Source organism: Oryzias latipes, chromosome 15 (genome assembly GCF_053564925.1).
Source record: "Oryzias latipes strain Hd-rR chromosome 15, Olatipes_Hd-rR_3.1".
In the NCBI taxonomy this organism is placed as follows: domain Eukaryota; kingdom Metazoa; phylum Chordata; class Actinopteri; order Beloniformes; family Adrianichthyidae; genus Oryzias; species Oryzias latipes.
In genome coordinates this window covers 4,424,754-4,439,290 of record NC_136251.1, presented here as the reverse complement: position 1 = coordinate 4,439,290, position 14,537 = coordinate 4,424,754, and positions in this window count along the sequence as shown.

The following is a 14,537-nucleotide window of genomic DNA, read 5'->3' as shown; positions in this document are numbered from 1 at the left end:
TGATAGAAATAGAAAATACCTCTCTCCTTTTCAGTGTTAAGAAAGGTCACAATCAACCATAAGTGTGAGGGTAAGTGAGGAGAGAAAAGGGGTTTCTGTGAATGAAACCAGCTTGTTATCTGAACAACTAATGGTGCTGAAGACCCCACTGTTCTCCTATGTAATCTACAAGCATATTTATCTTGACATGTCACTCATCCTACATCTGAAAAGGACCTAAATAGATCAAGACCAAACACTGATAACGCCTGGGCCAAGCTGTTTGAGGAGACTTTCTCTCACATTGTAGCAGAAGACAGTGATTTATTGGCTGTGCTGTAAAGAGGTTTGAATGTAAGCGTTGGGTCCACTCAGAGCCACTGGGGAAAGGTGACAGAAATTGGACAGTGTGCATCCTTGCCTCTCAAAGCCTGTCACAGCATCAACCCAGCCTGGGAGAAGTGAAGACGATACAAGAAGTAAAAGAACAGAGGGAACAGAGAGGAGCTCTGAGAGATCCAGGTCAAATGGTTCTTCAGAAGATTTCAATCACAGCAAGCCAAATTCTAAATGAGACACTTACAGGTTTAGAGAAAAATAAATTAAAAAGACAGTAAGAAGTTTATTTGAATTTTTTCCTGTAAAGAGGGATTCTCATCTGTGTCTGGTGACTTTGAGACTCAGTCTGTCAGACTAGGAGTAAAGCACATCCAGACAAAACCAATGTGATAAATGATGTTCACGCCCAACCCAGTCTCATCTAAAAATGTGTAGTAGCTACGTTTTCACCCCTCAGTTGATTCTCCGAGCATGTGAGTCCTCCTCCACAGGTGGCAGAGAAGCGGGAGGAAGAGACAAAGAGGATGGGGTGGAGTTGATGGGCCATCTGCTGCATGGTGTCACCACTCTCCCATTTCCTTCTGTGCATTTCTGCTTTGTGGCAAAGACGTCCAGATCTCGGTTTTTATATAACAGGGCTTATAATTTCCCCTGTGTCCATTTATCAGGTTGTCCTTTGTGTTTGCTGGATCTCTAAGAATATTTGGTGAGCAAAATCTGCAGTTTTGCCTTTGCACCTGGCTCTGATGAGATTTTAATGGATGATTATTTTTCATCATTATATGGAAGAAAATACAATTCAAAACTATGATGATTTTTTAAACGTTAAAGATAACATTTTAGAGATGACCCACACATTTTAGAATATATTGGTTTCACTTAACCCTTGTGCTATCCTAGACACTTTAACATTGGGAGTTGGGTCATCTAGACCCACTAGACAGTACTCTGAACCTTTTTTCTTCAATGATTTGTGATCTTCACTGGTGTCCATGGATTACATGAAATCTTTCCACCTTTATCCACCTTTGTCATGGTAGGGAGAACACGTCAAGGCAAGGGAAGGGTCATAGGATAGCACAAGGGATAAAGACAATTAACCTTGTATTAGCATTTAGTTCCTGTAAGTGACCCACCACATATTTTCAGGCTTCAACTTATTTCATACTGAAAAAAAATACAGACTTATAGCAGTCCTTGGGGTGGGAGGAAAGCTGACTGTAAAGGTGGGGAGTTCAATTCAATTCAATTCAATTTTATTTGTACAGCCCAAATTGACAACAACAGTCGTCTCGATGGGCTACGTATCGGTAATTTAAAAAGTTAAACATAAAATCAAAAGAATCATGAATACATAGAATTCTATAGGAAAATACTAAATTGAACTAACAAACAGACTAAACTAAACTGGGCATCCCTGCCCTTAGACCCCCCTTCGCGGTAATTAAAAACTAAAAAAAAAAAAACGGATTCCGGAAAAAAAAGAAGAAACTTTAGGGGTGTCCACATAAAGGAGGGATCCTCCCCCAGGACGGACAGGTGATTTACCAGAACTCTGGGAGAAGAATTAACTTATCATACCCTACAACTACATATTTATAGTCCAGCAGACGAGCTTCATCCAGATGGAGTTGGGGGGACAGTCGGGGGCGCGAGTTGAGCCGGAGACAGGATCCACAGCCAGGTGTAGGAGCAGGAGCAGGGGTAAACGGTCAGGAACTGGACCACGGATGAGCCAACTGGACTCTGGAAGCCCTCCCACTCCCCAGGAGGGAAAGAGGGACAGTACATGAATCGCACTGCACCAAACAGAGGCATGGAGAACTAAATGATGAATAATGATCAAGAATAGAGAAGAGAGGAAGGGTAGAAGTAGATGAGAACAGAGGACAGAACCCCAGTGCACCATAGCTACCCCAGCTTCAACTTCAAGCAGCCTACTAAAAACAAATTGTTATTGTTATTAAGTTTAATTTAAACACATTAACATTAAGTTAGGTAATCTCAGAATACTAACTAGTCTGACAATAAGCCTGTCCAAAGAGGAATGTTTTCAGTCTAACTTTGAATGTAGAAACTGAGTCGGCCTCTCTTAACTGGCCTCTGCCAGTTAGATTTTTTAAAGAAATATATGGATCGGTTAGCTCCCACATACTGTTCTTAATGAACACATCTCTTTCAACTGGCACAGTCCCAGATTATTTTAAGGCTGCTATGATTCAGCCACTATTGAAAAACCCTCCCTGGACCCAAGTTGCTTGGAGCATTACAGACCAATTTCAAAACTGCCTTTTTTGGCTAAGATTCTGGAAAAGCTAGTGGCTGAGCAGGTGATTTCCTTTTTAAATAAAAAAGAAATTATTTGAGACCCTTCAGTCTGGTTTTAAGGCTAACCACAGCACAGAGACTGCCTTGCTGAGAGTGATGAATGACCTTTTAATGGCTGCAGACTCAGGAAAAATATTGATTTTAGTTCTTTTAGATCTCAGTGCAGCATTTGATACAGTTGACCACTCCATTTTATTACAACGTTTAAAATCTTGGGTTGGTTCTTCTGGCACAGTTTTTAACTGGTTTTATTCTTATTTATCGGACAGGTTTTCTAATGTTTTCATCGGCAATTATTGCTCATCTAAGGTGAAAATGACAAGTGACGTTCCCCAGGGTTCGGTACTGGGACCCCTGTTATTTTCAATTTACATGTTACCACTGGTATTACCACTCAATTTACCACTCAATTTTCATTTTTATGCCGATGATACTCAACTTTACTTATCTTTTAAACCAGTTGAGGCCCGAAATGGTGTGGCTTCGAAATTGGAGTCTCTGTCTAACAATGTTTCTTCAAGCTGCAGAAATCTGGGGGTGATATTTGATACAGATTTTAATCTGGATATAGTACATATTCTCAATGCCTGATTTTGGATTACCTCAATCTTATGTAACAGCGTTTTGCAAGCTGTATTATAAACAATGATTCCATAATCTGTGACTGACCTAATCATAGTAATATATATTTGCTTTAAAGCCTGCGCACTAGCTCCCCACCCAGTACCTTTCAAGCATCTCATTATATTTATGACTTTCTTACATCTCCCTACTATACTATCAATATTCTCTCTCCATTTCAACTTTGTATCAAATATGACTCCCAGATATCTAAAACTATGCACTTGCTCCATTGCTTCTCCATGTAATTTTAAGTTCAAAACAGTATCACGTTTCCTAGTAAAAACCATGCATTTTGTTTTAGTCACTGAAAACTTGAACCCCCAATCATATGACCAGTTTTCCACCTCTGTAATAGCGTCTTGTATCTTTCTCTCCACATAACGAATATTCCTTCCCCTCTTCCACAAGGCTCCATCATCTGCAAATAATGCTTTCCCAAATTCGCATCCAATTGAATTAAAGATATCATTAATCATAATCAAAAACAGCACAGGGCTAATCACACTTCCTTGTGGGGTTCCATTATCCACTATATACCTATTAGAAAAGGACTGTCCTAGTCTAACTTGTATATATCTATCAAATAAAAATCCCTTAATCCAATTATAAATTCTTTCACGAAAAGGAGCTAGGAGGTCAAGCCTTCACAGCCTTTAAATACTCCTGTCAGACAATTAGGAAGGCGCCATCAACAGAAGCCTCCAAGGGGAGAAACTAATGGACTTAATTATTGTTTATTCGCTTTGCGTCTGTTGGTTATTATTCATTTTGTTTTACTTTTGATGATTTTTTTCTTCCAATAAGACACCAAGTTTTGTGTTTAGTCTTCTCTTTATAGTCTTTGTTAAATGTTTGTGCAGTTATGTTAATTTCCCCCATCTTTCTCAAGTGGTCTGATCAGCCACTATATATGTTCCCCTGTTGTCTCTTTGGTTAGGTCAGTTTGTTTCTGTTACTTGTTTTGTTCAGTTGGTTAAGTTAAGGTTATTGTCTGAGTTAATTATGTTTCTGTTGACCTCTTTTAAGGGCCCTTCATCTTTTTACATTTTTGGAGAAAATGAAAACTTTCATTTTTGATAAACTTCTGTTGCCCTCTTTGGCCGCTCAATTCCTCACACAGGTGGAGGTGCTGTCCAGTTGGTTACAGGTTGAGGTGTTTTTGTGATTGTGTGTTGTGTGCAGGCTGGATTCTCTCGTCCTGTCTCTGAGGGTGGGGTGCATGTGAGTGGAGTGTTATTTGTCTCAGGTTTCTTTGCACATCAGTTAACACGGTTGTGTATTGCAGGGAGGCTGAGCCCTAGATTGTTTGTGATTATTTTCTAATTGTGTTTTACTTGTGATAGTTATTTTTTTTAAATAACCTTGAAAATATATTGTTTCAATGGTTTGGGCTCGCTTAAAATATTTTTGTGTGCCTGGTCCATATACCCTTAAATAGCAATATTGTTGCATTAAAAAGTTGTCAGTCTCTCTCTTTAAATAAGAAGAGGGAATACATTTGCCGTCCTTAGAAGAACACAGGAGCCTTCTGGTCAGCAGATAAAAGGCTTTCATTTGCTGACTGATTTCAAAAGTGAAAATCTTTGATGTAACATTCAATAAAATAATATCATATTTTACTATTGAATGTGAGAAAAATATGACCTTGCTTTGCATAATCAAAAGAATCAGTTCTTCTCGCCAACTCAGCGTGTCTGCCCTGAATCTGGAAGGTCATGAGTTTAAATCCAAAGTCGAGTCTCATCAAAGACTCTGTAAATTGGATCCAATGCCTCCCTGCTTGACAATCAGCATTGGTTGGACTATCGGTTAAACCACCAAAAGGTTACCAAGCAGGTGACGGGTCAAATACAGAGACCAAATCTCACACACAGGTGCAGGGAAGTGCACAGGATTTTAGAGGGATAGGGGCTTAAAATCGGAAAAGGGCAGCAAAAATACATATTTTCTGGTCCTTTAAACAAAATGTAAATTAAGTAAAATCTAAAAAGAAAATTGCTAATAGATAAATACTCAGCTACTGTAGGTGACATAAATACAATTGGCATTTTTTTTTATGTAAACAAATTATTGTCAAAATAAATGTGTTCACTTTATCATAGACTTGGAAGACATCAAAGCGATAAAACACTGGAGGTTATTTATGTGCTGCAGGCAGAATCAACATGGATCAAGTTTTATACAAATGGTTTTATTTTAAACACAAACAACCTACAACTTTTCTCCCCAGAATGCTGGAATCATCTAGACTATACAACTCATACTCCAGTGTTGAAAAAGAATGTTAAACTCTTGCCCAGCTGATGGTGTAACCGTGAGCACAAATAGTGACAAATGCTTAAGTTTAACTAAAAACAAACAAACTTTAAGTTTAACTCATAAGCTGTTCATGTCTGGTCAGGGCATCCAGAGGAAATCTTCTGAGGCGTCTGCTTCTCCTCCTTGCCCCCCTGTGATGCATATCTGCCCGCTATCGGTTTGATCTGACAAAAAACGGTTGAATTATTGCCAACAGGAACACGGACAGATTCATGTTCAAAGCCATTTTCAGAAAGGTGGAAGAGAAAACTACAGAAAAAAAATGCCTCCTAGCACGAGCCCGTAAATCATTCGTTCATTCATTTATCTTCTTCTGTTTGTCCCTTTCGTGGTCACGGTGCTCCTGGAGCCTATCCCGGCCATCATTCAACGGCACGAAAATAGCACTAGTAACTTATTATTTATAAATCTTTCGAGTTTTTCATCATCAAAACACAGCAGATTTATAAATTGTCTTCGTAAAATGTTCATATTTATTAGGTTTTTACTATTTATTAGGTGTTGTCATAATCCTCGTTAAATAGTACTTCGCCTCCAGAGCAGGTGGTGGCGGTAATGCGCCACTATGTTTTCTTGTCAAGCGCCATGTGAAGTACACCCGAAAGAGTAAAAGTAGTGAGCATGGTGTCCGAACTGCTCTTAAAATCCAGAGAACTATATAGTCCCCCACTATATAGGGTTTCAGTAGTTAGGGATTAGGGTGGGAATTCAGACACAGCCCAGAACTCCCAGGTTCAAGTTGCTTCACTGTCAAGTTGTCTCTTCAGTTGTATGGAGCAGCAGTTTCTCTCCCTGTTCCTAACTCTCTCTGGCGGTTCTGATTCCGAGTGGCGGCGCAAAGTCAGAACCCCCAGTTACATTGATTACAATGAGAGCAGAAAAAAACAGAGGGCATTAGTGCACTTTTAAATATGAGGCAAAAAGGGCAGGTGCTCCCAATGTGTGCCTGCCCATGTGTGTGACAGCTGATGAGACTTTAACTTCTTCAGATCTGCCAGTAAAGATTTGGTTCCCCTCTGAAGTCACGCTGGTTTCTTTTCAGTCACATAAGAAAACCTCACATGGATCATTGGGCATCGCATTCAAACTCCTGAAATGAATGGCATAGTGTGTAGCAAAAAAAGGTTCCTGCAGAAGCTAAATCTACTCACTTCTGTCCTTTTGTTCACTTTGTTCAACCAATGATTCCCCATGTGCTTCAGTGCTCTTTAATCAGCTGCAGCACACACGGGAACATTTGTAATTTTACAGTGTTGTAAGTGTAAATGGGTGAAAACTAAATGAGACTGAACACAAACGGCACGCACAAAGGAGGAGGCAGCTTAATGAGACTTGTTGGGAACTGACTGAGACAGAGGGAGAGCGTGTGGAGACTCGTCTGCTGCACAGTCACATGGGCTGTTAGCAGAATGTGAACGCTACAGTAGATCTGTGTTACCAGAATGACAGAAAAATACAGAACCTATTGATCTTAACCCTTGTGCTATGCTCCCTACCATGACAAAGGTGGATAAAGGTGGAAAGATTTCATGTAATCCATGGACACCAGTGAAGATCACAAATCATTGAAGAAAAAAGGTTCAGAGCACTGTCTAGTGGGTCTAGATGACCCAACTCCCAATGTTAAAGTGCCTAGGATAGCACAAGGGATACAAGAAGGCACTATAGGTGGCTTTGATCTTTATCAAAAATGGACTTGGTCGGTAAATAACCAAACAAATAATATCTTGCTATGACTTTATAAATTCAGCATTTTGTGATTGTCTCCACTAAGTTTTAAAAAACTCTAATGGAGAGGCTTGCTGAGACATTTTTGATCTACTCAGACTAATGCTTTGTTTTTAAATTTAAACAGACACTTAGTTTTTAACCCCTTAATGCTTGAATTTATTTCCAGCCATGAAAAAAAACTCCATTTATGGTTTTTCCTCTCAACTAGATGCTAAATTAAGGTAATTTTGCAGCTCAAGTGGTGCGATGCATATTGAGCTTCCTCCTCTCCTGAATAACCTCAGATTCAAACACTGTTTTTTCCTAATTTCTTTCTAAAAATTAAGAACAATTACAGTAAATGAATACCTTTGCAGTAATACTAATGAGAGCTAATCTAAGACGATACTGATTGCTTCACAACAAGCACACAAGCTTCTATGAGGTAAAATCAACTGAAATAACTTACTTTTCTTTCAAATAGATGAAACAAAATTAGATTATTGAACAGATTTTTTCACGAGTACTGATTATGTCAATCTTGTTGATTGCCGGCCATAATGAATGTAAAAGAGGAAAACTCCATTATTAGAAGGCGAATCCCATGGCGTCTTTAGAAGTTACTCTGGCACAAATTGAGCCCGCGTCCTAATTTATTTAACGTAACTCATCAGCACTCTGACTTCTCCCTCCTATGAGGTTGGGTTGCATTGGTTCCTGCTCTCACACGGCCGTTACAGACAGTGTTTTCTGGAAAGAAGAATTTCTGTGTGCTCCTTTCATGTTCCACATTCAGATCATCACAATGAAAAAACTGGTATCATCCTGGACAAAGACACATCTGAGGCACACTGACAAGTGCGTGATCAAACACGAAGACCTACAGGGATCAGACAGCTGCTACCAATCAGTCTCTTTGCTGCAATTTACTCTTCTTCTTTCTCATTATCTTTATTCTTGTGAGGCTGCTTCCATCATGAGCGATTAGTGTAGCTAACAGTGAATGTTGTATTGAGTTTATGTTTGAATGACTGCAAAATCCTCTCAAAATTAGGCAGCGTATGTTTTTAATGACGGTGAGGATTCTGCATGACTGAACACTTCACACATACAACGAAGGTCTTAAATGGTGGAAAACAAAATAAAAAAGTTTTTTAATTCAGTTTTTTTGTAATTAACGTAAATTTATTTTTAAAACTAAGCTAGGTGTATCTTTTATCTTATAAATGTGGTCTGCTTACATATTAAGAATTTAAAATGTTCTGTTTTGTTCTTTATCTTTATTCTAAGGTAATAGAAGATGTAAGCTTAACAACTGAACAAAATTATGGATTTGTCTTTAAAAAAAAACAACTAACTTTGGTGGAAAGAATGTCCTTTGATAACAAAATCTTTAGACCCAAAAGTTTTCTGTCTGTTGGAGCTCAGTGAAATATCCAAAGAAATAGTAAGAAATGGAAAAATCTTCAATCCTTTCTAGGAAAAAATGTTTTAAATGTATCAAAATATAAAATTCCTTTTTAAAGATTAGTAAACATAAATCAATGTTCCCCTCTGTGAAAAAATTGTCTCTGTACCTGAAGGAATCCCTGGATTCTTGGGTCATTTCTGAAGGAATTCAGTGCTGCATCAACAGAGCTGTTTTTAAGGTCATGAGAAATAAAGTTCACGTGGCGTCACAAAGAGTTGATGGAGTTGGCTTGTATGTGTATTGTGTGCACATGTCCGAGTGTCAGTGATGCGTGTGTGACTGTCACCCAGCTAAACAGTAACAGGCCTGACTTGGTGAACAAGGGTCTATTATATCCAGGTTTTTGTTGGTATGAGTCTTTATCGTGGTGATCATTTTTCTTGCCAAAAGACATTTTCTCCATTTTAGCTGAGATTCCACCCAGAATGGTTCAAGTTTCTGTTTTTCTGGGGCCTTCTCTTTTTTTCATTTTGCTTGGTTGGGATATTCTGAAATGGATAATCATACTATTTGATGTATTTTTCTGGTTTGACTCAGAAAGGAGTAGTACACAGCTGTGATGTAGGTGTTTTTTTAAACTTTTGTTGATGGTGCATCATGAGGAATTGAACTTTTGTTTATCCTTTGTTGCCTTTACATTCACCTCCACCTTCTTCTTGTGCCACATCTCATTGTCTAAGTCTTCCACTTTTTCTTAGCCTACGTTTCCTCTGAACACACTCCTGAACTTCTTCATTCCATTACTATGTTTCCTGCTCTCCTCATTCCAGGTGAAACACAAAGAACTTCCTCCTCAGTCTCTCATCACTATAGTTGTTGATGTCTAATCATCTGGATAAACCTCATCATCTTCCAAAGACTTTATCGACTTTTCCCTAAGAGAATCACAGCACTCTTCCTTTTTCCTCTTCCGCCTCTCGGTCTTCTTCTCTGTGCTTGTCCTATTAATCTTCCTCACACCACCCTCCTTTGCTGCTTGACTTCACTTTCCTCAGACACCCTTTTACACTTTCTGATCTTTTTCAGATTACAACTCCTGCACAAGATGCACAATCAACTTGTGTTTGCCTCCCTCTACTGCTACGAGTCTCCTTTCTGGGAAAATGTCTTCACCACTGACATTTCCATTCTTTCAGTAAAGTCCACCATCTTCTGTCCTTCAGCATCCCTGTCCTGAAATTCAAACTTTTTCATCACTTCCTGGTTTCCTCTGTTTCCTTCTCCCACAAGTCCATTAAAGTCTGCTCCAATCATCACTTTCTACCGTCTAGAGAGACCCTGGATCTCCTCTTCCATCTCCCTCCAGAATTTCTACTTCCCATGCAGCTCACTTTCTTATCAAACTCCTACAGGATCTCTCCTTCCCCGTTCTTCTTTTTTTCACCTTTAGTCTTTCCATCATGTCAACCAGCTCTCTAGTTTCCCTCTCAAAATCTCTAGATTTAAAGTTCCTTCTGTAAATTCTATGGAAACAACAGGGTACTTACAAAGGTTAGTTTCTGTTTGAAGACAGGAGATACATTTCCTGAACCCCGTAGGTCCACAGCCTCGTTGGTGGTTGATGATCCAGTATGAAAGTCTTGTGTTTGATTCTCATGATTGATTGCCCATTTACAAAGAAAACCAAAACCCAAAATCGGTTTCATTTAAATGTCTGAGCTGGAATACGGTGATGCTTGGAGGCTCAGCACACTCGTTCAAGACGTTTATTTGTCCTGGCACTCATCAACACGTCTTCCAACATTACAGGCCCTATGGACAGCAGGCCTGCAGGCTACAGAGTGACAGTCGGAGGAAAGTCACTCTGCCTCATTTAGGCTGCTGTTAACAGCTCATGGGATGATGACAACAGCACAAGAACTTTAATCATATTCCTCTGCCTTCAACAGAGATATTGCTTTTTCTCAGTTTATTGAGTGGAGAGGAGAGGGGGGTGAGTGTGCTTTACAGTTAAAAAGGCCCGGCAGGGTGGAGGCATGTGTGTGTGTGTGTTTGTCTTGTTGGTGTCATCGGTGGCAAAGGGACATGTATCATCGATCTGAAACTCGAGTCTTCCTGTACATGAGGTGGCATTAAAATGATCCATGGCCTCTTTCCCCGCCTAATACCACAGATATTGAGATATTAGACGGCTGTTTTCTGTTCCTGGCAGTTAGGGAGGGAGGGCCACCCACTTAAACACACAAAGACAGGACAAGAGAGTTTGTTTTTTTCCAGTGAGGCTGAGGTGATAAACTAATAGCAACATTTGTCCTCGTCTCCTGCCTGCTCCTTTCTCTCTCTTCTCTTCCAGCTTCAAACACAAAAGCTTTGGTGGAGGGACAAATGCTGCTGCCTCTGTACCGTATAAATAACCGCCCCATGACAGCAAAACAAGTGTAACGCACACCATCTGGCACTCCACTGGCTTCTGCCTAAGCTAGGGAAAAGAGCGGTAGGATGTTAAGATTGGAGGGTGAGAATCTCCTCGTCTTCAGAAAGACGCTGCACAGATGACACAAACTAAGGCGTATCACATTTTTTAATTCACCAAAAAGTGGCCCATTCTGTTAAATCTAATGAGTGATAATGGGTCAAATTAAAGGTACACAGTAAATCTTCTGCCATATGTATAATTCTTTCAGGCTGCAAATCAAATGACTCATGGTAAATCTGTTCACAATCTGCCTACATGCACATTTTTTACACCGAGCTCTGTGAAAGGATTAACTGTGCAGCTTTCCTGCAGAAAACACAAACTGTTCAGTTTCTGTTTACTTTTATCTTCTTCATGCTGCTTTGTTATCCCAAAAAATCCCAGAAATGCAGAGAGTTTTCTGTCTCCACCCGTCTTCATCCTTTTTACCGGATATCAATCAGATACTTTTTCATCACTTCCATAAACCTCTATTGATCCTTTCAGCAAAGCACGTTCCATTACCAAGATAAGGGAGATTAATCAATGCAACCTTTGTAAGTACCGTGTTATTCTTTCAAACCAAGCAAAATGGGAATTGGTCAGTTGTTGAGGTTTATTATTAAAAGCAGAGGAGAACAAACATTGCAAACAGGCTGTTATTGATCACGCGTGGAGACGGTACTGAGCAGTCAATAGACCAAGGAGACAGCCATTTCTGACGGGCCTCTGTGAGGCCAGACGTCTCTGATGATCCCTCAGATTTGAATCTTTTTTATTTTTTCCACCTCATTTATCAATATAATTTAATATTTTCTACAAGTATTCAAATATGTTTAATCTTCAACTGTAGAACAGAAGAAACTAGAAATTTCTACAAGTGTTTTAGGAAAAAGTTCATAAATCAACCAATGAAGGATGAACTGCAGCTTGTCTTTTAGTCTAAAACCACCAGTGGAGATGACAAACTACTGCTAAAATGCTTTTTGTTGGTTCAGTAAAACCTCACAAATGAAGGACTGGTCTGATCTGGGCTCAATGTATCAGCTCTAGTACGGGGTTTTGAAGGACCCATTAGATTGATGAGAATAAGGTAAACTGAGGAATAACTAGAAAATAGATGATAAAATATTGAAAAATCTTGACAAATAAAGTCATCTCTGGAACATGGCCAAACTAAAAGCAGACGATTTAACTAGATGGTTGAACAACAAGGTGACAATACAGAAGATCTGACACAAAACAACTACAACTATTGTCTGACATACTGAGGGAAGCCGTCTTCAGACTGCTGGGATGGAGTCTATCAAAAATGAAGAACAGTGTGACACAGAGCAAAACAAAACATAGGCACAACAGAAATGAACTACAGATAATGGTTGTAGTTAGCTGATAAAGGTCTCAGGCATGGCTGGGTCTTGACTTTCAATCAGAAGATTTAAAAATGAATCACATGCAGTTTAAAAAAGAAAATGAAAAGCAATGTTCTTTTAAGGCTGCTGTGAACAGGAGAAAATCCAACCTGTCTCCTTTTCCAATGATCTGAAAAAATGGGGTGCCGGGCTTCCTGCCTTTGCTGGATGGAGCATTCAGTGTGATGAAGGTAAACTCCAAGAAGCACACATTCCTTCAATGTTTGCCTTCAACTCACTTTTGCACACATATGGGCATGGTTACTGTTTTACCCCCCTCTTCAGGAATATCCTGTATGTGTATCAGTATTGTCATGTTAAACATCGTAGCTATTGGGAATGTCTCCATCCGGGCCAGATATGCCAATGTCAACACCAAACACACCTAACTCAACTCATTCATCACTGGAAAAACTTACACCTGCATCTTTGTTTGGTCTGATTCCACTCCAGCTCCAGAAACCAAGCCAAAGACACAACTGGTATGGACTGATATTGAATTAAGAATCTATTTTATGTTGAATGCTGGTTATTGGTTATAATTTGAATGTCATGAGCATTTTGATGTTTGACATGTTAAGTTTTGAAATGTATGAAATAGAAATTCTGGTTTATGTCTTTTAAGGTTTTCAACCTATCCCCTTCATATAAAATCAGAGAGCTACCTGCCGAAATAAATACAAAGGCAAAGCAGAGTAGATGTGTGATTGAGTTGTTTCCATGTCCTTTGGAAAACATGGTCTATCGAGTCAGACAGGAGCTGGGGGAGACCAAAAGACTCGACAGTTGAAAACCAACGTGTGACGGTGAAACTAAAACTGATAAAGTCAGAGAAATCATCTGTCGACGTGGGAAATAAGCAAGTTCACAGGAACAAATCATAATCTACAAAGATGGCTGAAGAAGCTCTTGGAAGAACATTAAAACAACTGAAGCGAGAAAGAACCATGGCAAAACAGGCCAACTACCTGAGCAGAAGGGCCCGAAGTATGGGAGAAAATGAACTAAAAGAGGAGTTCAAAAGACTCACAATGGAGGCAAGAAATGTAAGTGAAGCAAATGATGATTACAGAGCTGGTCTACTTGCAGAGTTGGAAATTAGTGGCAAAGACACAGAAGAAGTGGAACTTTATAAGCATCAAGAAGAAGATTTAGAAAAAACAATAAATGAATGTGATTCAAGGTTTGACAATGTGAAAAGTGTTGTTCAACTGAACCTCTGGTCAAGGTACGGTTTTGAGGAAAGGAGTGTTGCTGTTCAAGAAGCTGGAAAAGCATGTGATGATGTTGCCGCCATCCCTGTAACTTCTGTGAACAAAGCTGGATATGAAGCACGGTTTACAATTGTGCAGAAACTTGTCCAAGATTCAATTCAGAGTTTAACATCTTGGGAGCTGTGGATACCAATTGCAGAAAAAGGGGATTTTAAAGCCAGAGTAAAAAGGTTAAAAACTATGATCAATGGTCTTGAAGCAAGAAAGTCTGAGTTCATCACAGCACAAATCGTTGCAGAAGAGAACCGTGCATCTCAAGCAGTAGCTGCTGCAGCAAGTTTGGTGAATGTGCAAACGACGCCAACCATTAAAATAAGGCCAACTAATTTGCCTAAATTGTAAAAGAAGTTTTCATCGCTGGAAGAAAGACTGGGATAGTCTACAGAAACAAGGAGAACCAACTGGTTCACCAGAAATAAAAAGGCTCCAGTTATTGGACAGCATAGATGAGAAAATCTGCCATCAACATCTCCTGTCAATTTACGACACCGCAGAGGACATCTTCAGAGTGCTTGAGAACAGATTTGGCAACAAAACAACCATTGCTCTGGAAATAATTGAAGATCTAGAGAAGATGCCAATCGTGAGGGCTAATCAACCCAGAAAAGTCATTGATTTAATCCAGATTGTGGAAAAAGCTCTTGCTGACCTCACTGAACTTGGAAATTCAGGAGCCCTGAAGAATC